General features: G+C 38.9%; 1 long non-coding RNA gene across 4 annotated transcripts in view; it reads left to right on the top strand.

The window, feature by feature from the left end:
- LOC132343016 (uncharacterized) overlaps window positions 1-7437 on the top strand; it is a 372811-nt gene extending 365374 nt beyond the window's left edge. For all 4 annotated transcript variants that reach the window (XR_009491660.1, XR_009491652.1, XR_009491653.1 and 1 more), the window contains one exon: window positions 1736-7437. This is a non-coding gene — a long non-coding RNA (uncharacterized lncRNA). The remainder of the gene's footprint in view (window positions 1-1735) is intronic.
- Window positions 7438-25019: the final 17582 nt, after the last annotated feature.

Genomic DNA, 25019 nt, shown 5'->3' with positions numbered 1-25019 from the left:
GGTTCAGCAAACAGCGAGATACAGCAAGACAAGTGGTCAGTGTTTTATGTACAACCTCACTGTCTTTGAACTCTGCACTATATATTGGAAAATAAAAACATACATATGGTGTCTAATCCATTATTCCAAGAGGTCTTCCTCCTAGCCCATGATATGCCAACATATACATTCAAAGAGAGAGAACAAGTTCTTTTGAAACTGGATGTTACCAAATATTCAAAGAGACTGAAAGACCATACCAGCTATAGTGGCTAGCTCAATGCCAGAATCATTATTTTTATGTACAAAAGACAACCCATCTTGTAAACAAAAGCAATAAAAAAATGCGTCTAGAGCAGTAAAAAAAATGGTCCAACTTTTAACACTTGGTCTTCATGGCTGAGAAGACTTTAGAATCTCAAAAAAGGAATTGGAGATGAAATAAGTTCACGTTTTTAAAAAAAGGGTACAGGTGTTTAATGGCTAGCTTAGTTAATTAGTACTGGGCTTCCCTGGTGGCTCAGTGGTAAAGAATCCAGCTGCCAATTCAGATGATGCAGATTTGATCCCTGGGTCAGGAAGATCCCTAAAAGAAGGAAATGGCAACTCACTCTAGTACTCTTGTCTGGGAAAGCCCATGGACAGTGGAGCCTGGTAGGCTACAATCCATGGGGTCACAAAAGTCAGACATGACTTAACTAAACAACAGACAAAATGATAATTAGTAGCTCTGCTTATAATTTATCTATATTAGTTTTCAATTCTTTTTAAATGTTTTCCATATGGATTTCCTCACCCAATAAAATGATAATTATGTGCATCTACCTCATAAGGTTGCTATAAAAAAAGAAGAACATGCCTCTGATATACCATGGCCTGGGTTCAAACCATGTCTGTGTGATGTAAGATGAGTTACTTATCTTCTCTATTCCACAGTTTTTTTCACTATGAAGGCCTTACTGAAAGGTTGGCCTCGCTGTGCAGTGGTGCTGAATCAAATCCCAGACACAGAGTTTGGGGTGAAGTAGAAAAGGATAGCTTTATTGCTTTTCTAGGCAAAGGGAGACACAGGCTTCTGCCTCAAAAAAACTGTGTCCCAACTGAGAACGTGATAAGGATTTTTTACAACAGTGGATCAAAGATGGGGTCTCTGACAAGATTAGGGTGTGAGCAGGGCTTCCACTCCCTAATCTCGTCTCAAGGCTCCTCCTCTTGATGAGCTTCTCTGGCTCCTTAAATCTTGCCTCAGGTGATTTCTTGGCTGCTCCACCCTATGGACTGTAGCCCACCAGGCTCCTCTGTTCATAGGGTTCTCCAGGCAAGAATATTGGAGTGCGTTGCCATGCCCTCCTCCCAGGAAGTGGGGGCGGGGGGTGGTCTTCACCACCCAGAAATCAAACCTTTTACATCTCCTGTATTAGCAGATGGGTTCTTTACCACTAGTGCCAACTGGGAAGTCTTGGAACTTGGGAAAGGTCATGAAAGCTGAAGTCTTGCCTATAAGCAATGGGGACAGGAAGCCTCCATGCCCAGGAGCCCATAGCCCATAGACATAGCACCATAGCCCCCCTCAGTTTCAAAAGGAGAATGATGACCCTTCTACTCATTGGCTTTAATGAAGATTAAATTAATTAATATATGCGGAAGGATTAGAATACTGCATAGCACAAAATTGCTTAGTGGATACTAATTATTATAATAATTATTAAAATTACCTGGGGAATTTTTAAATACTTTCCTTGTTTCTATTTCTTAGATGCTGATTTGGCTACTTGGGGATCTAGTTTGTGAAGTTTCTCAGTGGATCTGAGGACCACAGTGTTTGGAAACCACAGGTGTGGATAGAGGAAAAGTATTCAGAAAAGCCAAAGAATTGATGCTTTTGAACAGTGGTGCTGGAAAAGACTCTGGAGAGTCTCTTGGACTGCAAGAAGATTCTATCAGTCCATCCTAAAGGAAATCAGTCCTAAATATTCATTGGAAGGACTGATGCTGAAGCTGAAACTCCTGTACTTTGGCCACCTGATGTAAAGAACTGACTCACTGGAAAAAACCCTGATGCTGGGAAACACTGAAGGCAGGAGGAGAAGGGGACAACAGAGGATGAGATGGTTGGATGGCATCACTGACTCAATGGATATCAGTTTGAGTCAACTCTGGTAGTTTGTGATGGACAGGGAGGCCAGGTGTGCTGGAGTCCATGGGGTTGCAAAGAGTTGGACACAACTGAGTGACCGAACTGATGCAGATGAAGTCAATCATCATCAAGATGAGTAGTTTAATCACAACAGTGGTGATTTTGCTTGGGCCACACCCTAGCATTACCAGGACATTTTAAACACCTGGACAGCACCCAAACCAATTAAATCAGAATCTGGAGGTGGTTCCAAGTGTCAGTATTTCAAAAGCTCTGGAAATGGTGCAGTGCGTAAATAAGGCTGAGCACCCATGAACTAAGGTAGGTTTAAATTCCACATTTTAATTTTTTTTTTTTTAGAAAAATGCTTCTAAGGTTTTAGATGATGGCAAATTGACATAAAAATAGCACATTAAGAAGAACATTGTGAGAAGTGTGCTTAACTGACCCAGTGTTATCTTTCGCTGCCCTTTTTTATATGGATGAATAAAGACAGATAGGAGTTAATTGCTCTTCAGTTAGATCGAGGTCAGTCTTTTGTTCTGAAGTCTTAGAAGTAGGTTAAACAAGATGGTATTACTTGCACTACTGTACTTAACCTTGACTTAGGTCATTTAATGCAGTGTTTCCTAAACTTTGTTGAGCATCAGAATCACCTAGGAAGCAATTTCAAATTTAGATATCTCAGCCTCACCTCAAAAGATTTTTATTTGATGGTTTTAAGATAGGACCTAGGAATTTGAGTTCTTTGAAAGCTTCCCAGATAATTCTAATATTATTGTCATTAGCTGTATGTAGTGAATCAAGGTACTAATGGTGGTAAAACTGTTGGTAATCAGGAAATTTTGGCTTTATAAAAGAAAACCAGTAGTTGTTTTCTTCCTGGCATACAGTTAGCTAAATAGACCTGCCCTGGACATGACTTATCTAGAAAATGACTGTTTCCTATCCCTATTTGGTAACTGGTATCCAATAGTATTAAATATGAACAACTTGTTAATGACAGAGTAATTTCTAGGCATTTTGTTATATAATTCTGGAAGCCAAAGCCTCAGATGGTTAAATAACATAGTTGCAATCATATAACAGGTAAAAGTAATGGAACCTGAATTAGAAGTCAGGTCTATGTAACTTCAAACCTATTCTGACAAAATTAGTGAGTATCAATATCTGACAAATGTGGCTCCTAACAAGAATCAGTAGCAGACAAAAATAACCAACCCCAAATGCAAGTATTTTGATATTTATTCATTTTAAGACATACATTAAAAGATCATTTTCCTGTTATATATGAAATCCAAGTAGTAAGAAAATAAAGATTGTTTAAAGAAATTTTTTTCTAAGCCATTGGGTTCATGAGGCTCTATTTACTCGTGGCCCTAATTTTCATGTGTTTACAATGAATGAGATCACAGTTGATCAAGACAGACCTCTGTGATGAAGAATGACTGACTTCTTTAATTGTTGTTGTTCAGTTGCTGACTTATGTCCGACTCTTTTCGACCATATGAATCGCAGCATGCCAGGCCTCCCTGTACTCCACTATCTTCTGGAGTTTGCTCAAGTTCATGTCCAATGAGTCGGTGATGCTATCCAACCATCTCATCCTCTGCTGCCCTGTTCTTTTGCTTTTGATCTTTCCCAGCATCAGGGTCTTTTCTTTTCACAACAGGTGGCCAAAGTATTGGAACTTCACCATTAGTACTTCCAATGAATATTCAGGTTGATTCTTTAATAAAATGTTTCAAGTAACTATTGAGGAGCAGCAATTTAACCTTCGAGAAACTCTGGAGTCAGATTTAGGAAAAAAGAGATGAAAGTTCTCTAAAAGACCCATAATATTTCCATAACATTAAGGCAATATAGACTGACATTGCTTTAACAACGAAATTCAAAGGGCAAAAGATGCTCCAAGTGCTAATGAGGAGGAGTGATATTGCAAGTTTTGTTATCTGAAAATATCTTTTTACTTACTGGTAAATAGTGGACATTTTGAGCCTGTTTAGGTACAGACTTGGAAGTTAATCTTCCTATAATGCATCAGATGTCTTTCCTTTGCCCCAGTAGGAACTTAAGCATTGCTTGATTGTTGCACTTTTTATGTTCTAATATCATTGCCAGCCTAATAGTTCATCTACTATAGAGCCTTTGGTCAGTGTTGGCTCTCAGTAAATGTCTGTTGGAAGAACTAGTTGATGGAATTAGTGGAGTGAAGAGCTTGGGAATTTGGAAATGAGCCATGACTTTTCTAATCAGATTCTTTACTCAGTGTAGAGTTCTTTGAGCCTTGTTTCCAATCATCTAATAGCTCAGGGAATCCTATCAAATTTTTTTAATCCTTCCAAGGAGCATTTGGTTGGACTGCTGCTGCTGCTAAGTCGCTTCAGTTGTGTTCGACTCTGTGTGACCCCATAGACAGCAGCCCTGTCTCTGGGTTTCTCCAGGCAAGAACACTTGCATGAAAGTGAAAAGTGAAAGTGAAGTTGCTCAGTATTGCCCGACTCTTAGCGACCCCATGGACTGCAGCCCACCAGGCTCCTCCGTCCATCGGATTTTCCAGGCAAGAGTACTGGAGTGGGGTGCCATCGCTGTCTCTAAGGTATCTATAAATTGTGAGTAGGCCTGAAAACACTTTCAATTTCAAAAAGAAAAGTATCTATTATTTTGACTTTTGATAAGAAGTTAAAAAAATACCTGAAAATGACACTGCAGTTGGAGCAGCTATAAAGAGTTAAATAGGGGTATACATGGCTTTGTATTAGAGCACAGCCCTTCTAATTGATAGGTTAAAAAATGAAGAACAAGTAGCAATAGTGGCATATGATATATTCAGAAAGATTTAAAAGATATTCTTTTACCAAATGGTGCAAATGAAAGTAAGCTGTCAAACTGACAGCACAATAATGCCATCTTCACAATAGCACATCCTGTACCACAGTGGAAATTATTTCAGTTTTACAGAGAAATTAAAGATACGTTCTGAGGAAAAATAGCTGAAATTTTTTTTGTTGTTGCAATTTTAGAATCATCATTGCTTTCTAGAATCCACTCCAAACATAGCCAGAAGAATAACCATAATAAATCATGATAATTTATATCAGCTTATTTTGGGGAAGTAGCATCAGATACACTTCATACTACTTACTCAAACTATAATTATTTTCATTAAACTATAAAATTGCTTACAGCAGATTTACTCTAAACACATAAAATCATATCCTTAACAATGAGCGCTTCTAGACCCTAAGTGTTCAAAATAACTGAAATCAAGTGTAAAATAGCAGTCCTTGATTTATACTTTTTAATTATATATCTTTGTAGACATAATCAATGTACTTTTGTGGGCTTATAATATATTCCTTTTTATTTTGTTGAAACATACGACAGGCTTATTCATTCTCCATCCTGTTAATTAAAAGGTAGTGTAAAAAGAAACTTATGAAAATGATGTCAGGTGCCTATTACCACAAACTCCCAAGTAGTTTGTGTCTGTCAAGAGTACAGATTAATCCAGAAATGAAGGGTCTGGGGAAAAAGCTGATAGGTTTTGTGCTTTGCAAAATGGGGAGGTGATAAGAAAGGTAGGTGAATAACTGAAAATTGAGGAGATCTAAATATTACTCTACTGTGAGTAGTATAGTATTTCATACAAAATGAGGGCAAACTAAGATATTGAAAGCAATATATCTGAAATTGTATGCCTTCCAATATTCTTGTTACCAAAATATATATTTACCAGCTGTCTCTATGGTTTTATTTTTATTGCTATCTTTGCCAACCCTAGAAATGAATGTCTTTGGAAACTTTGTCCCCTGGTATGATATATGGGAATTTCACTTAATACTTGTGGTATGTTTTTTAACTAGAAAAGAATATGACATCTAAAGGAAGGGAAAATGGTATTTTGTAGAGAAAAGCTTATCTGTTGTTTCTTTTTGCTGGGAGCCCTAGTCACTGCTGTGTGTGTGTGTGTGTGTGTGTGTGTGTGTACACAGTCGTTTGAGTCACGTCCGACTCTGCGATCCCATGGACTGTAGCCCGCCAGGCTCCTCTGTCCATGAGATTCTCTAGGCAAGCATATTGGAGTGGGTTGCCATATCCTCCTCCAGGGGACCTTCCCAACCCTGAGATTGAATCTGTGTCTCTTATGTCCCCTGCATTAGCAGGTGGGTTCTTTACCACTAGTGCCACCTGGGAAGCCTATACACACCCACACACATACACACACACACACACACACACACACATATACATACACACACATACATATATACACACACACACATATACATACACACACATACATATATATACACACACACACATATACATACACATATACATATATATACACACACACATATATACACACACATATATATTGCACACAGATACACACACATACACATATATACATACACACATATATATCGTACACACATATATACACACACATATATATACACACACACATATACACACACACATGTATATATATATATATGTACCTGCAATGTGGGAGATCTGGGTTTGATCCCTGGGTGAGGAAGAAGATCCTGTAAAGAAGGGAATAGTTACCCACTCCAGTACTCTTGCCTGGAGAATCCCTTGAACAGAGGAGCCTGAGCTGGCTATAGTCCATGGGGTCACAAAGAGTTGAATACTACTAACACTTTCACTTTCACATATATATACACATACATTTATGCCTTGACGTATATATATATATATAAATAATTTGAAGTCGTTCATAATAAATAAATTTGTTCCTTGTTCAAATTGTTTTTTCTATTTGAAAACTACTGTCTTGAACACAGTTGTTTTAAAGGAATAGAAACAAAATTCAAGAAAAAAACTGTTGGTGTAACTCAAGAGAATGTGAATAGTAAATTTAATGAAGCTTAAATATCACAGGGCAGTGCAATTTTCATCACTAGAAGTGGTGGTGAAGAAATCTACAAAATTTGAATAAGAAGCAACAGTATATTTAAATAAATTTGGTGTTTTGGGGGGCAGCAATTGGATGATATACCTAGTATTGAAGAGATATTGGCTATTTTGACATTATATATTATAGTTCGTATAATATTATTATGCTAGCTTATTATATATTATTTTATTTGCCTTATTTGATTTGGATTTGTTTCACTTTAGAATGACTGGTTGTATGTAATTTTGTCTGCAAGATACAAAGATTCAGCCTTAGTCATGACAGACTTTCAAATCATAGCCATAAAATCAGATTAAAATGTTTAACTTTGTCAGATTCTCCAGATAAACTGACCTTCAAAATCAATGATTTAGTGATATTTGAATATTTTACTTATAACTCTCACTTTTAAATTTAAAAATAATTTTAAAAATTCATTGGTCTTGTATCCTTGTATACAAGATTAATTTATTAAGTGTATAATTTATAAAATGTTTATGAATAAGATGTTTTCCCCTCTTTTTCCAGCCCTTCAGTCTCACCCTCTTAGAATAAAGATGATGCTAATTGGGCATGGCTCTGAGATTAAACTTATGCAAGTCAGATATTTTCAGTCATTTGAATAAAAACAGAATGCTTTGGTCTAAAACCAGAAGTCCATTATTAAAGACTTACACTAAATCCATAGTGTGCATGTAGATACTGTGGTCACCAAGTGCCTAGACTAAGGACCCTACTTCTCTGTGTTTTAGTTTAGTATTCAGGTTCCATTTTGTGAGCAAGCTGGCTCTCCAGCCACAATCTTCCTGCCTCACAACTCCAGGTTCGGAGTAGTTGCCAGCGTACTGAAACTGAGTGACTCTAAGTAGACCAAGCTTCATCTATGTGTTCCCCTCTGAAACAAATACATGACCATTGAATGGGTGCTCCCCTCACTTAATGCTGGGTCAAATGCTCATTGTTGGATTCCAGCAAAGAGAATCACTAAGATCACGTAAAGTGTAATGTCTCCAAAGAAACTAGGGAATGTTGCTGGAAGAAGAGGCAGAAAACGCTAAGAAAAACGTGCTTATGGTAGTGTCTGTTTAGGCATTTATGGGATGCCAACTTTACTCAAGATGTTTCTGGAACTCTTGTCTTTGTATGGAAAGCATATGAACCACTCCTCCAAAAATAGTATTATTATCCTATATTCCTAGTACATCTTCTACTGAGCAAGGATTTATGAAATTTAATTAGCCATCTCACTTGTTAGCCCCACTGTGACTGACTTTTGACTAGTTCCCAAACAGAAATGGTCTATGCAGGAAGAGTTTGCTCTTGTTGAGAGTATTCACAAGAGCATAGCTGATATTCTCATGTCAATTCCAGAAGCTCAAGTCTGAAAATATTCTGGGAAAGTATCAGCACCACTGGCAAAAATGTGTAACATTCCATGTTGACTGCCCTGAAAGAGTCTACCCTAATTTGGAGACAGACAGATAAATAGATAGATAGATAGCCTTGTTTATTTGGGTACAAAATATCCCTCTAGAGCAGTATGGTTATAAGTATAGGCTTTGGAGCTTGATTACCTGGTCTTGAATCCCAGGTTAGCTACTGTGTAATACCCTCTACCTCAAAATTTTCATATGTAAAATAATAAAAATAATTATAATAACACATATTTCATTGGATAGTTTGGGAGCAAATGGGTTAACATACACTTCCTAATAAATGATACTTCTTAGTATTATTTTTAAAAATTCATCTAAAATTACTACATTCTATGTGAGAAGAAAGACTATACTTTATAAATCAACTTAAGAATAAGACCAAGCCTACAATCAATCAAGAGTACAAAATTACAGCATCGGTAGTTTGGAAACAAATGGAGAACCAGGGAGCCTAGTTTTTAACCCTGACTTTCTCCTAAATAACTTTGGTCTTGGGCAAACCTCTGCACATCTCTTGACTTTAGTTTCTTCACCTATAACATGTTTTCTTGTAGCAATGAAACTGATTTATTTTGTAGGTAATGATGCAGTCTAGAATAAAACAGTGGCTAGAATTGGCTTGGAGTTAATTTAGCAAGATATCCCAGTAGACACATGTTTGGAACATGGCTTTTAAGTATATTAGGGAGAAAGATTAGTGGAGGAAAAATAAATAAGATGGTTTTCCCAGTGAGGTGCAGTGGAGGACAGCAGCAGTTGATGTATAGAGGTAGTGGTTGTTTATTCGCTAAATCATGTCTGACTCTTGCAACCCCATGGATTGTAACCCTCTAGACTTTTCTGTCCATAGGATTTCCCAGGGAAGAACACCAGTGGGTAGCCATTTCCTTCTCTATGAGGTATAGAGGTAGAATCCATTAAATAATTTGCGTGGGATGGCTACATTTGTTTTGGTCAGTGTATCAAAGCATATTGTGAAATTGTGTTGACCCTTCAACATCACAGATCCAGTTATATGCACATCTTTCTTTTCAGTGGTAATGCTACAGTAGTATATGATTGGTGATTTGTGGAATCTGAGATGCAGAGTCATGCATACAGAGGAATCTTGGCTACTGAGGGTGGATTCTAAGCTATCATGGGATTGGGCAGCCCTAAACACCATGTTGTTCATAGATTAACTATAGCAGAATAGAGAGAGGCATGAAAGCTTCTTTTATTATAGGGTATTGAAGGCTAGGTTTAAGATTTTTAGCTATAGAAAGTTTCTCTAAATCTGTGAGTGGGGAAATACATGGTATTTATATGATAACAAAAATTTTGAAACAACAATTTAAACATAGCAGCTTTTCAAGAAATATGTGTTGCTTTGAAGTTCACTGAACTTAAAAATAGGTACTCCTGGTTGGATTACTAAGACATCTTGGTTCTCATGTCATTCTTTTGATAAAAATATCTTTTAATCATAGAGTCTTGCCTTTACTTTCGAAAAATTGTCTGTCTCCCATAGTGAAACAGAATTTTAGGAGGCAAGTGCGCTTCTTTTGCAATATTTATTATATGCTCTTTTAGAAGATTATCCTACCTATTAAAGGGGAACTGACTTAGACATGATTTAATATTCAATAGGCCCTGGTGTAATAATTAAGGATAACTTTTATTATACTTTGCCCCCATCTAGGACTCTTAAGAGATGAAGTTACTTGTAATTCAATTTAGGTTATTCCCTGAATACTAACTTTCCTACAGTACATGCGTCTTTTTTTTCAGACTCCTTTTATTTGTTGTTTTTCATCCTTTCTCAAAAAAGGTGAACATTACCCCTTTAATATTAATTTCTATTAGGCTTGCTCTCTGTTCCTATCATGTGTGATATCTATGAACTTGCACCCCAACTTTTGCCCTCTTTACCATAACTAGTCTCTTTTTTGTTTTTTAATTTAATTTTATTTTTTAACTTTACAATATTGTAATGGTTTTGCCATTTTTCAAAATGAATCTGCCACAGGTATACATGTGTTCCCCATCCTGAACCCTCCTCCCACCTCCCTCCTCATACCATCCCTCTGGGTCGTCCCAGTGCACAGTCCCAAGCATCCAGTATCATGCATCGAACCTGGACTGGCGACTCGTTTCATATATGATATTATACATGTTTCAATGCCATTCTCCCAAATCATCCCACCCTCTCCCTCTCCCACAGAGTCCAAAAGACTGTTCTATACATCAGTGTCTCTTTTGCTGTCTCATACCCCACTCCAGTACTCTTGCCTGGAAAATCCCATGGACGCAAGAGCCTGGTAGGCTGCAGTCCATGGGGTTGCTAAGAGTTGGACACGACTGAGCCACTTCACTTTCACTCTTCACTTTCATGCATTGGAGAAGGAAATGGCAACCCACTCCAGTGTTCTTGCCTGGTGAATCCCAGGGACGGGGGAGCCTGGTGGGCTGCCATCTATGGGGTCGCACAGAGTCGGACATGACTGAAGCGACTTAGCAGCAGCAGCAGCATACAGGGTTATTGTTACCATCTTTCTAAATTCCATATATATGTGTTAGTATACTGTATTGGTGTTTTTCTTTCTGGCTTACTTCACTCTGTATAATAGGCTCCAGTTTCATCCACCTCATTAGAACTGACTCAAATGCATTCTTTTTAATGGCTGAGTAATACTCCATTGTGTATATGTACCACAGCTTTCTTATCCATTCATCTGATGATGGACATCTAGGTTGCTGCCATGTCCTGGCTATTATAAACAGTGCTGCGATGAACATTGGGGTACTAGTCTCTTAATGATATCTCTCTTAAGGTAAACCAAACATTTATATATGGCCTTAATTGATATTAAACATAATGGTAAATACGATTAAGATCATAATCATATTTAAGATCATATCATATTTGATGGGATATAAAATAGGAAAGCTGTTTCCTTTGAGTAGGGCTGGAGATAATGTGGAGAAGTTTAAGAGATTTGGAAGATTTAGCCACAGTATACTACTTGGCGCCATAGCATAAAATATTTATGTATTCCTTATATCAGTAAGGAGAGGTAGATGTTACTCCAATAACAAATCGACCCCAAATTTCAGTAGCTTAAAACAACACAAGTTTTCTTATCATGCTGAAGATGAATTATAGGGTGGGTGGAGTCTCTAGTTTATGTGGTCCTCACTCTGGTTTTAATGAGTTTGGTCTGCTGTAACAAAAACACCATAGACTGGGTAGCTTAAACAACAAACATTTGCTTTTCCCAGTTCTGGAGACTGAGAAGTCCATGATCAAGATTTTGATAGATTCAATGCCCAGTGAGAACCAGAATTCTAGTTTATAGACCAGTGTCTTATTGCTGTGCCCTAACATGGCATGGGAGCTCTCTGGGGTCTCTTTTATAAGGCTGCTAATATCATTCATAGGCAGAAATGGCACGGACCTAACAGAAGCAGAAGAAATTAAGAAGAGGTGGCAAGAATACACAGAAGAACTGTACAAAAAAGATCTTCATGATCCAGATAATCACGATGGTGTGATCACTCACCTAGAGCCAGACATCCTGAGGTGTGAAGTCAGGTGGGCCTTAGAAAGCATCACTATGAACAAAGCTAGTGGAGATGATAGAATTCCAGTTGAGCTATTTCAAGTCCTGAAAGATGATGCTGTGAAAGTGTTGCACTCAATATGCCAACAAATTTGGAAAACTCAGCAGTGGCCACAGGACTGGAAAAGGTCAGGTTTCATTCCAAACCCAAAGAAAGGCAATGCCTAGGAATGCTCAAACTACCACACAATTGCACTTATCTCACACGCTAGTAAAGTAATGCTCAAAATTCTCCAAGCCAGGCTTCAGCAATATGTGAACCGTGAACTTCCAGATGTTCAAGCTGGTTTTAGAAAAGGCAGAGGAACCAGAGACCAAATTGCCAACATCATTGAAAAAGCAAGAGAGTTCGAGAAAAACATCTATTTCTGCTTTGTTGACTATGTCAAAGCCTTTGACTGTGTGGATCACAAAACACTGTGGAAAATTCTTCAAGAGATGGGACTACCAGACCACCTGACCTGCCTCTTGAGAAATCTGTATGCAGGTCAGGAAGCAACAGTTAGAACTGGACATGGAACAACAGACTGGTTCCAAATAGGAAAAGGAATACATCAAGGCTGTATATTGTTACCCTGCTTATGCAGAGTACATCATAAGAAATGCTGGGCTGGAAGAAACACAAGCTGGAATCAAGATTGCTGGGAGAAATATAAATAACCTCAGATATGGAGATGATACCACCCTTATAGCAGAAAGTGAACAGGAACTAAAGAGCCTCTTGATGAAAGTGAAAGAGGAGAGTGAAAAAGTTGGCTTAAAGCTCAACATTCAGAAAACTAAGATCATGGCATCTGGTCCCATCACTTCATGGAAATAGATGGGGAAACAGTGGAAACAGTGTCAGACTTTATTTTTTTGGGCCCCAAAATCACTGCAGATGGTGATTGCAGCCATGAAATTAAAAGACGCTTACTCCTTGGAAGGACAGTTATGACCAACCTAGATAGCATATTCAAAAGCAGAGACATTATTTTGCCAACAAAGGTGTGTTTAGTCAAGGCTATGGTTTTCCCAGTGGTCATGTATGGATGTGCGAATTGGACTGTGGAGAAAGTGGAGCGCTGAAGAATTGATGCTTTTGAACTGTGGTGTTGGAGAAGACTCTTGAGAGTCCCTTGGACTGCAAGGAGATCCAACCAGTCCATGCTAAAGGAGATCAGTCCTGTGTGTTCATTGGAAGGACTGATGCTGAAGCTGGAACTCCAGTACTTTGGCCACCTCATGCGAAGAGTTGACTCATTGGAAAAGACCCTGATGCTGGGAGGGATTGGGGGCAGGAGGAGAAGGGGATGACAGAGGATGAGATGGCTGGATGGCATCACCGACTCAATGGACATGAGTTTGGGTAAACTCTGGAAGTTGGTGATGGACAGGGAGGCCTGGCGTGCTGCGATTCACGAAGTTGCAAAGACTCGGACGTGACTGAGTGACTGAACTGAACTGAACTAATCTCATTCATGAGGGCTATAACTTCATAACCCCATCACCACCCTAGAAACCTACCTCCAAATATCACATTGTTGGTTAGGTTTCAGAATATGAATGTTTGAGGTATACAGACATTGTCTGCAGCACTAGGATAAGAAGGCACTCTGGAACACTCCAGTTATTGTAGCAGAGAGAGAGGATATTATACATTATGCACTGGTTCTTAAAGCTTCCACATGTCAATTCCATTTACATTTTTAACTTTATTTGTTTCATTAAGGCTATTTTTAGAGCAGTTTTAGGTTCCCAGCAAAATTGACAGGAAGGTACAGAGCTTTACCAGGGGTAGTTCCTGCCCTACACATGAATAACCTCCTCCATTACCAGCATCCTCCAACAGAGTGTAATATATGTTGCAATTGATAAACTTATACTGGTATATCATAATCACCCAAAGTCCATAGTTTACACTACAATTCACCCTTGGTGTTATATATTCTAGGAATTTGAACAAATGTATAATGACATGTATCTATTATTATAGTGCTCAGTTGTTTCTGACTTGTTGCGACCCCATGGATTGTAGCCTACCAGGCTCCTCTGTCCATGGATTTTCCAGGCAAGAATACTGGAGTGGGTTGCCATTTCCTTCTCTAGGGGATCATTATAGTATCTCACAGAATATTTTCACTTCCCTGAAAATCTTCTGGGTTCCACCTATTTAGCCTTCCTCCTCTAACTCCTGCCAACTACTAGTCTTTTTACTCTTTTTACTGTCTCTCTCTCTCTCTCTCTTTTTTTTTTTTTTACAGAATGTCATATACAGTTGGAAGCTTATGGTATGTGCATTTTCAGACTAGCTTCTGTCACTTAACCATATGCATTTAAGCTTCCTCCTTGTCTTTTCATGGCTTGATAGCTCTTTTATGAGCACTGCATAATATTCTGTTGTCTGGATGTACCATAGTTTATAAGTCAATTCACACTACTGAAGGACATCTTGGTTTCTTCTAAGCTTTGATGGTAATGAATAATACTTCTATAAACACCCATGTGCATGTTTTTTGGTGGGCTTAAATTTTCAACTCCTTTGGGTAAGTATGAAGGAGTGCACTTGCTGGACCTTAAGAGAATGTTTAGCTTTATAAGAAACTGCCAAGTGGTCTTTCAAAGTGGCTGCACAATTTTGCATTCCCAACAGCAAAGAATGAGAGTTCCTCTAACTCCCTGTCTTTGATGGCATTTGATATTCTCAGTATTCTACATTTGCTATGCTATGCTAAGTTGCTTCAGTCGTGTCCGACTCTGTGTGACCCCATAGACGGCAGCCCACCAGGCCCCTCTGTCCCTGGGATTCTCCAGGCAAGAACACTGGAGTGGGTTGCCATTTCCTTCTCCAAAGTCTACATTTAGGCCATTCTAATTGGTATGTAGTTGAATCTTATTGATGTTTTAATGTACATTTCTCTGACATGTGGTATCTCTTAGTAAAGCATGGAAGGCTCAATTTTGTAACACAAGTATTAGCATTACCTTGATCCGAAAATTTTGTTTCTGTCCCATATCATCTTAAATACAATTCCATCTCTGCAGAAACTGACACCTTCCTGCAGACTTTTTATCACTACCCTCTTATACAAGTATTACTGTTGCTGCTGCTGCTGCTAAGTCGCTTCAGTCGTGTCCGACTCTGTGCGACCCCATAGACGGCCTCCTACCAGGCTCCTCTGTCCCTGGGATTCTCCAGGCAAGAACACTGGCGTGGGTTGCCATTTCCTTCTCCAATGCATGAAAGTGAAAATGAAAGTGAAGTCGCTCATTCGTGTCCAACTCTTAGCGACCTCGTGGACTGCAGCCTACCAGGCCCCTCCGTCCATGTAAACAGTGTTAAATGGAATGTCTCCTGCTTAGAATTTTGCACAAGGAGCTAAAGCTGAGAGGAATAGGTGGCAACGAGAGGCCTGCCTCATTATCCAAAAAAAAAAAAAAAACAAACAAAACAGAGGCAGCTCTCCATCTCCAGCCCATGTAAACAGATGACTAGATATTGAAATATATTGAATGAGAGGTAAGCTGTAGGCATAGAAGGAGACTGTTCTGATTTTTCCTCTCCCTTTCCTTCTAAAGCTACTGAGAAGGACTATAAGAAAATTGCTTATAGGCATTCGAGTATCTATCAAGAAGGGAGACTCACATTTTTCTCCTAATGAAAGCTTGCTGAGTCCTAGAAATTCATGAGGCTCATGCTCAGAGCAAACAAACATTCTTAAGAGAACTTCACATGTATATTATGGAATTTGCTTAACATTATGCAAGCACAGAATCTGATCAAGAAATACTCCAAGAATCCATAACAACAAGCAAGAGATGGCAGCAGCAAGGCAGCCTGCTCCATCCATGTTTTACATGACAAGGACGTGCAGATATTCCATGGATCAAGTGGAGGTCTCAGAGGCCTCCTGTGTCATGGGAACTGCACCCGTAAGACAGTGTCAGGCAGTCAGCCAGGAGCAAGAGAAGTGAGAGAAAAATGTCAGCCATAGAATGCTTGTCTATCTTAGGAAACCTCTGGGAGATGGGGCTCTGAAGAATGCACAAAAAGTACAGAGATCAGCATTTGGGCAGCTGTCCCTCACACTTTCACCTCACCCCTGTCCCCTTGGAGAGCCCAACAACATTGAGAGGCGAGGGAAACCCAGAAATAGAAAAATAGCAGAGAGAAAGGCAGAGGCGGCAGTAAGAGTGCCAAAAAAGTAAACAGGGCTAACTAGCTGTCTTTCCCTATTTCAGGACCCAAGCCACAAACTAAGATTCCGATAGGAGGAAAGAGATACTTTAATTTGGATATGAAATTAATATTTTGATCTAGACTAAATTCTAAATACTGGAAAAGATCAGAGTTTTATGGGATTTGTCTCTAAAGTATAGAGAAAGGAAAGATTACAGACTATGGTGAGATGGAGTGGTCAAGGGAAAAAATGTTCTCAATGAGACCATTCTTGAATATATGTATCTATTTCTCATGTCATTCTCTCTTCCACAGTATTTGAAGAACATAGTGCTAGGCTGAAGGACTGAAGGATTTGGTCTTGCCATAAATGGGTACTGGCTGGTCTACAGGCAGAGAAATCCAGGCTCAAGGTGATCAGACAGACCTTGTCTATGTGTGGAACTAAAATTGAAAGCCTGGCAAGCAGCCCAGTTGTTGTTCAGTTGCTAAGTTGTGTCCACCTGTTTTTGACCCCATTGACAGCAACATGCCAAGGTTCCCTGTCCTTCACCATTTCCCGGAGTTTGCTGAAACTCATGTCCATTGGAGTCAGTGATGTTATCTAACCATCTCATCCTCTGCTGCCCCACTCTCCTCCTGCCCTCAATCTTTCCTAGCATCAGTGTCTTTTCCAATGAGTCAGATCTTTGCATCAGGTATCCAAAGTATTGGAGCTTCAGCTTCAGCATCAGTCCTTCCAGTGAATATTCAGGGTTGATTTCCTTTAGGGTTGACTGGTTTGATCTCCTTGATGTCTAAGGGACTCTCAAGTGTCTTCTTCAGTACCACAGTTGAAAAGCATCAGTTCTTCAGCACTCAGCCTTCTTTATGGTCTGACTCTCACACCCTTACATGATTGCTGAAAAAACCATAGCTTTGTTGGCAACCTTTGTTGGCAAGGGATGTCTCTGCTTTTTAATATACTGTCTAGGTTTGTCATAGTTTTCTTTCCAAGGAGCAAGTGTCTTTTAATTTCATGGCTGCGGTCACTGTCCATAGTGATTTTGGAGCCAAAAAATCTAAAATCTGTCATTGTTTCCACTTTTCCTCTTCTATTTGCCATGAAGTGATGGGACTGGGTGCCATAATCTTAGTTTTCTTGATTCTAGATGAAGTGTCAAACTAAAAGGGAGATCGCCAGACAGAGCTTAAGCAGAGATCAATGGAATGAAAAATGGGAACCACCAAATCTGGCAAAGGTTTCAAATTGAAGATGGGAGATGAGATATCGAGAAGATTTTAGATACTGGCACATTGTTGTAGGGATTCTTGACACTGAGCCTAATAGCCTTAGCTGTCAAGCCTGGTCAAACAGCTTGCATACCACCTAGAAAACCCTCTTTCTACTTCTGACATTGAAATTCTACCCATTCCTCTGGGACAGCTATAAAGCTGCCACCTCCACAAATATGCTTGCTTGGTTCTTCCCATATTTCCTGGCTGAAAATTATCTCTTTTCCCTTGGACTTCAATAGCATGTTGATATTTGCACTTACATAATTGTGTCCCTATGTTTCCCATGTTCCATAGACAGTCCTGATGGTTAGCAGTTATTTACGCACAGGAAGTATTTAGGAAGTATATGTTGGATGGATATTATCGTGAAAATAAAATTCACAAGTTAGGGTAATTTTGAGTCCGATTTTTAAGTTGCAAAGGAAGTTGCAGATGAAGTCAACATCAATAAGTGGTATTTATTAAGCAATCACATTTACATATTGATGTGATAAGCAGCATGCCAAATACATTAAATAAATTGTTACTAATTCTCTGACAACAACTTGCAAGCTTATAATTTTGTGAGTCCAGAAATGGATTGACTAGAAATACATGCAGAATGCTGTGAAGTCAAGAAAATAATTTACAAGCAGAGAAAGAACATTTGACACTACCCAACAATTAGAGAAAGATAAGATGATAGGTAGTAATCCAATTTAGTTGTGGGGTTAAACATAATAAGAAATTATCATTTTTTTCTTTGAACTACCACAAACCAGGCGTCATTGAAATTGCAGGCAGAAGACGTACCAAATCTTTCTCATGTTCTAAATTTGTTCTTGCTGGTAAGTGTTGAACGTGGGCAAATCACTTACATCTTTGAGGGTTTTGTTGTTGTTGTTGTTGTTTCACTGTCAGATAAGAATACCAAATTAAATGAGTTCAAAATTTTTAAGCAGTAAACTTCTTTTTCCCCAATCAAATTTATGGTCAGAATTTCAATGTTAAAAGTAGATAAAAGAGTGAATCTGCTATGACCAAATGAAGTGTTGAGTCTAGGGAACACTGGGTTGCAATTTCTGCTTCCCTGTGGCACCTGTAATGGATTCTAGACCTTTACAGATTCACACATTACAAGTAGGAGACCTCTGGTGCAGAATCCCTCTTCCGTTTGTTTCTGCCATCAGAGTCTATATTTTGCAACGAATATTTCCTTATCTACAGGGGGTAAAAAACGTACTTTCCAATCAATTTTCTCAGTTAATATTAAAAAAGCAAGAATGAGATTAAGGAAAGTTTAATTCCTAAGCTGAAGGTATAGAACCTGAAGCACAGAAAGGTCGTGGACACAAGTTGGCACACTCACTGTCCAGGATCTGCAATGCATTTGTTCTTTAGGGCTTGTTTTGCTTGCTGGAACTTCCTGAAAATTTTGTGAACTCTTCTTTCCATTTAGTTATGTACTTTATATAGGGGTGAAATCTTGGGACTTTATTAATGTTCTAAATGGAAATGTGAGTACATTTGCATACTCAAGGGGTCATATAAGCTACAAGAACAACGACCAACAACTTTCTGTAGATCTACACTGCAGAGGAGAATATGAGTTCCTGTATCAAATATTCTTTACTATTAATATGCTGAATTTAACACTTGAGAAATTGCACTGGCATACTAGCTTGGCAAGAATACACATAAGAACTATACTAAAGACCTTCATGACCTTTAATGAAGGTGTGATCACGATGGTGTGATCACTCACCTAGAGCCAGACATCCTGGAATGTGAAGTCAAGTGGGCCTTAGAAAACATCACTAAAAACAAAGCTACTGGAGGTGATGGAATTCCAGTTGAGCTATTTCAAATCCTAAAAGATGATGCTGTGAAAGTATTGCACTCAATATGCCAACAAATTTGGAAAACTCAGCAGTGGCCACAGGACTGGAAAAGGTCAGTTTTCATTCCAATCCCAAAGAAAAGCAATGCCAAAGAATGCTCAAACTACTGCAGAATTGCACTCATCTCACATGCTAGTAAAGTAATGCTCAAAATTCTTGAAGTCAGGCCTCAGCAATACATGAACCATGAACTTCCAGACGTTCAAGCTGGATTTAGAAAAGGCAGAGGAATCAGAGATCAAATTGCCAACATCTGCTGGATCATCAAAAAAGCAAGAGAGTTCTATAAAAATGTCTATTTCTACTTTATTGACTTTGACTGTGTGGATCACAATAAACTGTGGAAAATTCTGAAAGAGATGGGAATACCAGACCACCTGACCTGCCTCTTGAGAAATCTGTATGCAGGTCAGGAAGCAACAGTTAGAACTGGACATGGAACAATGACTGGTTCCAAATAGGAAAAGGAGTATGTCAAGATCAAGACTGTATATTGTCACCCTGTTTATTTAACTTATATGCAGAGTACATCATGAGAAATGCTAGGCTGGAAGAAGCACAAGCTGGAATCAAGATTGCCGGGAGAAATATCAATAACCTCAGATTTGCAGATGACACCACCCTTATGGCAGGAAGTGAAGAGGAACTAAAGAGCCTCTTGATGAACGTGAAAGAGGAGAGTGAAAAAGTTGGCTTAAAGCTCAACATTCAGAAACTAAGATCATGGCATCTGGTCCCATCACTTCATGGCAAATAGAAGTGGAAACAGTGGCTGACTTTATTTTTCTGGGCTCCAAAATCACTGCAGATGGTGATTGCAGCCATGAAATTAAAAGATGCTTACTCCTTGGAAGGAAATTTATGACCAACCTAGACAGCATATTAAAAAGCAGAGACATTGCTTTGCCAACAAATGTCTGTCTAGTCAAGGCTATGGTTTCTCCAGTGGTCATGTATGGATGTGAGAGTTGGACTATAAAGAAAGCTGAGCACAGTAGAATTGATGCTTTTGAACTGTAGTGTTGGAAAGACTCTTGATAATCCCTTGGACTGCAAGGAGATCCAGCCAGTCCATCCTAAAGGAGATCAGTCCTGAGTGTTCATTGGAAGGACTGATGTTTAAATTGAAACTCCAGTACTTTGGCCACCTGATGCGAAGAGCTGACTCATTTGAAAAGACCCTGATGCTGGGAAAGATTGAGGGCAAGAGGAGAAGGGGATGACAGAGGATGAGATAGTTGGATGGCATCACCAACTCAATGGACATGAGTTTGGGTGAACTCTGGGAGATGGTGATAGACAGGGAGGCCTGGCATGCTGCAGTTCTTGGGGTCACAAAGAGTCAGACATGCCTGAGCGACTGAACTGAACTGGACTAGCTTTCTGTATGTCAGAAAACTAGTATGTAGTAGTAGAAGGTACTGGACAGTGAAAGATAATAAAATTTGTACCGCTGTAACTTCCATGCCTGTGAATGTTTATTCCAGTGCAAAACATGTATGAAAGAAAGGGAGAGATGTTAAGTAGTCTCACTTGAAAATATGGTCTTAGTTTATAATAGCCAGGACATGGAAGCAACCTAGATATCCATCAGCAGATGAATGGATAAGAAAGCTGTGGTACATATACACAATGGAGTATTACTCAGCCATTAAAAAGAATACATTTGAATCAGTTCTAATGAGGTGGATGAAACTGGAGCCTATTATACAGAGTGAAGTAAGCCAGAAGGAAAAACATCAATACAGTATACTAACGCATATATATGGAATTTAGAAAGATGGTAACAATAACCCGGTGTACGAGACAGCAAAAGAGACACTGATGTATAGAACAGTCTTATGGACTCTGTGGGAGAGGGAGAGGGTGGGAAGATTTGGGAGAATGACATTGAAACATGTAAAATATCATGTAAGAAACGAGTTGCCAGTCCAGGTTCGATGCACGATACTGGATGCTTGGGGCTAGTGCACTGGGAGGACCCAGAGGGATGGTATGGGGAGGGAGGAGGGAGGAGGGTTCAGGATGGGGAACACATGTATACCTGTGGTGGATTCATTTTGATATTTGGCAAAACTAATACAATTATGTAAAGTTTAAAAATAAAATAAAAAAAAAAAAAGAAAATGTGGTCTTAGAACTGCATTTGCTCAGGCTCTCAGCCTGAAGAATTTTAGAGTAGAAGAGGGATTATGGGCATTAATGTGCTTCCCCTAAAACAACATTTGAAAAGTTTTACCTTTGATTGACTATCACCAAAAACTGTGCTCCTTCCTGCACATTCTTTTTGAAATGCGACATACCCCAGCTTTGTTAAATGATGCACAGAAGAATAATGCTTGTTCTCAAGCCAGTTGGAGGAGGGCGGTGTTTAAGTCATCACAAATATTGTTATAAACAGAACATCGACAATGGCAACATCATTGATCTTTGTGCCAAGGGTGAAATTAATATCGCATGCTTACTTCGATGGATTACTGGAAGTAAGTTTCCACCAAGTTCACTTAAATGCAGTTGTGTCCTCTCTTACTTCCATTTTCCTTTCTGATAAGTCAAATGATTCTCATACACATTACTGGCTTCTTGAGGACTGGAAGTAGCCGAGGAGGTTCAGAAGTTAAATTAGCTAGGAGATACTTTGCTCCTCCTTGAAAACAAAGAGACAAATACATAAACAAAAGCTTCCAATCAATATCTTCTGTAGGCAAAAACTGCCTTCAATCTCTCCCAGTGTCATGCTCCTTCCATGATTGAATAAGTTTTTTCACATGCTGGGAAAATATAATATGTGTGGTTCCTTGGAGGTTGGTCAGATCCAGTTCTGGAAGATACTGACCATTCCCAATCTGGGTTAGTCAGCATTCAGTATTTTCTTCATGAAACTTCTCTACTTGTGGCTTGTTGCTCTGATAAAGAGGTTAGTACCAAACAAATGTGGATAAGTTCCCAGGTTACATATTTTCACTTTTAACTTGTACCTCTCCAGATAGCCCCACAACAAATAAATGAGATGTGGCAGACTCTCAGGTGGATCGGCAAAGGCACACGTATATCTGTGCGTTGTTTGCACATGCCAACTTTTGTTTTTGTGTTTGCTTCTTGTCCAGGCAGAAGCCAGGTTTGGGTGAGGAATCACTCAAACTTGTTCTCAAGAAAGGATGAGAAACACAGACAGTACTTTCATATTTCCACCCTCCTGTCTCAAGGTAGGAACTTTCAAACTGAAAATACACACCTGGGAATTTGTAAGAACAGATGTTGATAAATAAGCAAGGCTTGGAGGTGATTATCGTTGAATTGGATAGAAATAGTGTTCTTCCACGGAGAAGGCAATGGCACCCCACTCCAGTACTCTTGCCTGGAAAATCCCATGGATGGAGGAGCCTGGTGGGCTGCAGTCCATGGGGTCGCTAAGAGTCGGACACGACTGAGCGACTTCACTTTCACTTTTCACTTTCATGCATTGGAGAAGGAAATTGCAACCCACTCCAGTATTCTTGCCTGGAGAATCCCAGGGACGGGGGAGCCTGGTGGGCTGCCGTGTATGGGGTCGCACAGAGTCGGACACGACTGAAGCGACGCAGCAGCAGCAGCAGCAGCAGCAGCAGTGTTCTTCCAAGAGGCCTTGGATAGATACCTGTTCATTAGAAAATGAATTAAATCTGAATTTGAAAACCCAGTGTCACTTTTATTTTTGGCTGTAGTAACTGTAGGTGGATAAATGAAATGACTGAGGTTGCATTTTCTTAAAATGTGCATTAAGATGAGATTTTTCCTTTATCGAGGTAGTTTTTTTTATCTTATTCTAAAATTGGAATAAAATATTGATGTCATAAATTTTGATTTTTTTGAACAGTTTAATTGGTCACATTATTACACAGGTAGTCTTGGGGGTAAAAAGAAAACACATCTCCTACCACCTTAGCAGTCAGCAACAACCCGAATTGATAACCAAGCTTCTTTAATATGGCTCCTCACAAACACTGGTAGAGATTAAGGAAGTTGTTGGAGTTGGAGAGATATCACTGGAGGCTCTGGGAGTTTCTTCTGAAGTCATCCTGAATTAGTAGCTAATGGGGAGCTTTCTTTGATAGCACTATTATAATTAAATGCAGCTGGATGAAAATCAACCACAAAGGAAGCTCGTTTGTTTATCATTACTTCTGACTCTGTGAGCAGATGTTTTCAAAGTTCCATAGTAGCCAGCTTAATTTTTCTCTGCGTAATGTGAAGCAGGTAAATTTTGAATAATAAACTGACAAGTACATTCCTTAATTTCTTTTCTGAAGTTTTCTTCTGTGACTCTTATATAGCACATATGTCAAATCCGGAAAGCACACGGATAAACATTCAATTTCTTTTTATATATGTCAGGCCAGCTGAAATGGAGGTGTCAGTCGGCGGTGAGCTGGCTTGTCAAATGTTCATCTTGAAAGCTGCTGTAGTATTATCACATGTAAGTAGGCTAGTGAGAAAGATAAACACATATGGCATATATGTACCAGGCTATAGAACGACAGCTCTCTCAGTTGTAATCACTACTGGCTTTCCATAAGGGACTCAATAATTTTCAGTAAATTGGATCCTTTATGGGTTTAAACATTAATTCATCTATTTAAAAAGGGTAATTTTGACATATCCTTTGCTTATAATAAATGCCTCCTCCACTTCTTAACAGGCAGACTTCCTCACCACCCACTTTGTCTGTTCACGACACACTCTAACTCTAGCATCTTTATTCAGAATGCACTTTCTACCTGACTCCCATACCAATTTTCCACAGTGCCTCTCTCCCACCATTTAAAGAACTCTTAAAAATTATACCCACCCTTTAGATCTTTCCTACATGCCTTAAAAGAATGCGTTGTATTTTTTAATTGGTCAACAAAGTTTAAATATACAGCATCCATGATGTATATTGCATTCATTACTAATACAACAAAATCCATGTGTCCTGTGATTTTACACTTTCTTTAAAATTGATAGTTTCTCAAGACAATATTCTAATATGTGTCTGCATGTCCTTTGATTTTTGTGTCCATGTCAGTGTTATCAGTCTCACATTCTGATGTCTACGTTTCTTTTAAATTGCCAATATACCTAGCACACTACCAAGTATTTCGTATATACTTGAAAATGACATTTTCTAATGCTAGTGCTATACCACTAGCTATTTATTCAGTTATTTATTGCTTCTAAAACTTATTTCTAGGGATATGTGTGTGAGTGTGCATGTTTATATATATGAATGTGTTCTCACCAGTTTGCTACAAAGAATTCATGTGGACTTAAGTTGGCAAAAAAGAGGGAAAAAAAAACTATGTCTAACTCTAAAGTTCTCTGTAGATAAGCATAGGGAAATGTAATCTTTGGCACCATCCTACTTCCTTTCTCTAAAGCCATTATTGAGTTTTTTAAATGTTCTTTATATAGGCAGAGGGGAATAGCAGGAGGAGCACAAGATGAGACTTGACAGAGCTGAGACTGAATATGGACAGTGGACTCTATTAGTCTTCTTAGCCTCAATTTCCTCATCTTTAAAACTCAGAACAATAATATCACCTCATAAAGACTAAGAAACGTTTATCTAAAGATCCTGGCACATACTAGGCTCTCGG

This window comes from Bos taurus, chromosome 2, assembly GCF_002263795.3.
Source record: "Bos taurus isolate L1 Dominette 01449 registration number 42190680 breed Hereford chromosome 2, ARS-UCD2.0, whole genome shotgun sequence".
Lineage (NCBI taxonomy): Eukaryota > Metazoa > Chordata > Mammalia > Artiodactyla > Bovidae > Bos > Bos taurus.
The sequence above is the reverse complement of the archived record's forward strand: the minus strand, read 5'-3'. Positions and strand labels throughout refer to the sequence as shown.